Below are 4,035 nucleotides of genomic sequence, written 5' to 3'. Positions count from 1 at the left end.
AAAGACAAAGCATTATTTCTCTTTTTATATGCAATAAACTTTATTCAGAAAATAAATGCACCTAGCAGCTACTTATGCAGATTTACAAATAAGTCAGATTCGCAGACCAGAATGTCAATCTAGCAAATTTGTCGTTCAAAATATTTCAAATGATTCCAATCACCTTGTCAACCAAAATAAAGAATATAAAAATGTAATCTCTATGGCAACTAAGAAAGTTGATTATCTTTTTGCTAAATGAGTACAAGTCTTATGAAAAATTATTATTAGGGATACGCCTTCAAAATTTACACAAATGAAATTGGCACCCTCAATTCAAGAAAAATAAAAATGAAAAGAAAAAGCTCCAATTGGTTGTGCTCCAACTATAAATAATAGAGCAATTGGAACAAATAGCAGGTGGCTAGCATCAATAGACATTCTTAGATAGAAACATACCAGTATAAACAGCAACCCCACAAAGCCCATTATGTGTTCCTTAAGTAGCATGATTAAAGTATTATATTGTTTGTAGTCAAGGGACATTTTTCATTATCAAGAAATAGAGGAAACAATATCAAATTTGCATCAAATCTGTTGATATCTTTATCTAGGCTGAGACACTCAATCACATCCTAAAAAAGAAAGATGCAATTGAAAACATACATACATGTATAATATATAGATACACACACACACACAAGAGACCTATATATATTAACTGAGTTTTGCATATGCTAATGCATATTTTCTTTATTATAAATAGTATACTTGCCTTAATTTTATGCAATAATTCTGAATCAAGTCCAATACAAGCAGGGGTCACTACCCTTGTCTTGAGATCAGTTTCACCATCAAGTACAGATGTCTGCAAAAGTTAGTTGAATTACAATGATTCAAACTGAGCACTACGTTTTCCATCTGTTGTTACTCTGTTACAGTTGTCCATCCATCAGGCCACATCCTGTCACGCCAAACACCTGGTGCACATGTTAACATGAGAAACACAGTGTTATGTACCAAACAATATCACACACCACTAGAGTAATTTAAGCAACTAACCTGCATTGATCATAGGTTCAATGGTTAGGTCTAGCTAACCTTCATTATACCAACTGCTTTATTTCCCGATTGCATAACGGGGAATATTTTGTGCACAAGCTAGGCCGATATCTAAGAAAATAACATGTTAACGACACCAAAAGAGCTACTTCCCTGTTATTGATCAAATAAAAAACAATGCAGAATTCTTAGGATAGAGTAAACGGGCAAGTCTCAATTTCTCAATCCAAATGAACCCCATGCAAAAAAACTGAAGGCAAAATAGAGGTTATTCGTTTTACATCCTAACACCTTCAAACCATTCTTCACATAGCTTGAATACAAGCAAGTTGCAGTCTTTAAAGCAATAATGGACAACCCCCATGTTCATATTATGTCTCCTTAATAGTTAAAACATAGGCCAAGATGTTTTTCACACAGAAGGTTTTATACTTAGATAATATGAATTCCTTTGTGATGGAACTTGAACATAAATCCAAAAAGACAACATCCAATCAACCATCTAGAATAATTTTACAACAGAAAGAGGTATAAAGTATAGAATATAACACTAAAGATATTAATCTATCCTGCAGATAGATGAACTATTCAAAGTGTTTTTGAGTTTCAAGAGAATTTTACCTGTGGTTTTAAGAAATTGTTTGTAGGTTAGGACAAATCCAAGATCAGAGGAACGCCGTCGAAGCTCACCATCGCCAGCTTGTGCTAATGCTCCGAAGCTCACCGTCGTTTCACTCTCTTCTTCAGCAACTTCAATTCCCTTCTCCACCGTTGATAATCCATTCTCTGCAGCCTTAATCCCCTTTTATGCTGCTTATATTCCCTTGATAAAAGGAAATAGGGATTTGGGATTAGGGTTTAAGATTTAGAGAAAAATGGAATAGAACTAACCTATATCAGATAAGGCACAGTTGACGAGTAATAGCAACGACGTCGAAGACGACGAAAAACAAGCAAACAGCGATGAGCGACAGCGACGGTGATGAGCGGCTACGAAGGTGAAGACAGTGGGCGCTGCTATGGGCAAAAATCTCTTTTGACCAAGCTCTATTGTGGGCAACGAAGTTGATGGAGGTATGGTGATAGAGTTGCAACGAGAAATCCGACGGAGTCTGAGTAGCGGGTGCAGCGGTGATGGAGTCTGAGCAGCGGGTGTGGCGGCGATGGAGTCTGAGTGGGGAACGCTTTTTTTTAAAGTCTCTCTCTCTCTATATATATATATATCTGTGTGTGTGTGTGTGTGTAATTTTCGACCTCCAAATATGGTCGGAAAAAAAGACTAATTTTAAAGTTTAAACAGGCTGAAAAATTTCCGACCACCCTGTAAATAGTGGTCGGAAATTCTGACCACCATAGTTCTTCGATGGAAAAGTTTAAAAAAATCACTTTTTGCGATCAAATTTTTATGTGGTTGGAAATGAGGTCGGAAAATCGACATTTTCCAGCAGTGAAAGGTGAGCCTTTGATAAGATTGAGAGTTAATCCCCTAATCCTTAGAAAATGACATGAGGGGTAGTTAAGGAGAAGAAAAAGAAAAGAGCCAAAGTTTCAAAAGATTGGTCACCCTTTGAGAGGTAAGAAACGAGGAAAGCCTTCTTGCTAGGATTTGGGGAAACCATTGCACCATCTTTGAAAAAGCGTAGAGCTCTAAGTAAAGTCGATTGTCCCAATTACGTTATGCTAGGATATGAGAAAATAAGAGAGGAGGTGAGCCACCCCGCTATGATTTAGGCACCCATTACACAGTCTTCCAAAAAGCGTGGAACTCCACGTGAAGTCGGGTAGCTTGAAGACGTTATCCTAGGGGGTTGAGTAAAAAAGAGTCTACTAAGCCATTGTGGGGAGCGGTGATAAGTGCCAAAAGTGTAGTATTTGAGAGGTAAAATTGGTCCTTGTTCAAGAGTACTTTGGTTTATATTGAGTAGAAAAGATGAAAAATGGGCACATATATCATATGTTGTTGCATGGTCAAGAAGAGGATGCACATTGTGATGTTTTGTAGGGATTAGGGGCGAAGATGGATGGAAAGAAGGAGAAAAGCTCAAGAGTTGCACTCAAGAGGAGTCCACGACATGATCCATGAGCGTGGTTTAGCTCTTGGACGAAGGGCAGAAAGTAACCTAAAGAACAGCGCGTAAGTGGAATTTTCCACGACCCAATCCACGATCGTGGATGGGGTCATTTAATCTAGGTGCAGAAAGTTTAAATAGTAGTTCTTCTAGCTGAAAACAAACCATGTTCTTATCTTGTTCTTAGCGTAGTTCATGACTTTAGAGCTATAGAGAGAGATAGGAGAGCATTCTAGAGAGAAGGAGTAGTAATCGTAGATATCTTGAGCAATTGAAAACTCTATGTTGGATTTGGATTCAATTTCGGTATTGCATTTTAATTTCAGTTTGATTTTACATTCAATTGTTTTTATTCTTGATTGGGAATTGAAGTAGGGTTTGTTGAAGCCACATGATGATGTGTGACTAATTAGATAAGGATTGGATTGGATTTCCCTAAGTTCTTGCATTCTAATTCCTCAATTGATCAAAAAGAGTTGAATTGATGCCTTATGAACCGCTATGTTGCATGCATTCTCCATCATGATCCTAATGTGTTGTAGGCCTCAATAGATTAGGATTCTTAGGTTGCTAATTTGACAAGAGATTGTGAGTTTGCAATAGCCTAGCTTGTGTGCAATTCCCACCCTACGATTCGAAAAGACTAGGTCTGAAAGAAGCGGTAGACAAAGTGTTTGTGAAAATGCCCTAGCCGATTGAGGATTTAAAAGTCCAAGTTCTACACAACTTGGTTTTGTGCCTTTTATCTTCCTTAGATTTCATAATGTGTTGAATCAACTCTACCTCTAGAACAATGAATTCAAGCTTGGGAAAGCTAATCCAATCCTAGTTACTTTTCATTGCTAGTCTTGTGTAAATTGCTCCTTGGTTCGAAACGTGTTCACTACAATGACTCTTGTCACCTCTTGCTTGTGACCACTAGTCT

At 37.5% G+C, this 4,035-nt stretch overlaps 1 long non-coding RNA gene across 1 annotated transcript; it reads right to left on the bottom strand.

The window, feature by feature from the left end:
• Positions 1 to 759: 759 nt before the first annotated feature.
• On the bottom strand, positions 760 to 2,219 carry LOC116028943. The gene is made up of 3 exons (XR_004100253.1): positions 1,663 to 2,219; positions 1,042 to 1,194; positions 760 to 959 (listed from the first exon to the last, which is right to left on the bottom strand). It is a non-coding gene; the product is annotated as an uncharacterized LOC116028943 (long non-coding RNA).
• Positions 2,220 to 4,035: the final 1,816 nt, after the last annotated feature.

This window comes from Ipomoea triloba, chromosome 9, assembly GCF_003576645.1.
Source record: "Ipomoea triloba cultivar NCNSP0323 chromosome 9, ASM357664v1".
Classification (NCBI taxonomy): Eukaryota; Viridiplantae; Streptophyta; class Magnoliopsida; order Solanales; family Convolvulaceae; genus Ipomoea; species Ipomoea triloba.
This window is presented reverse-complemented; position numbering and strand designations above follow the sequence as displayed.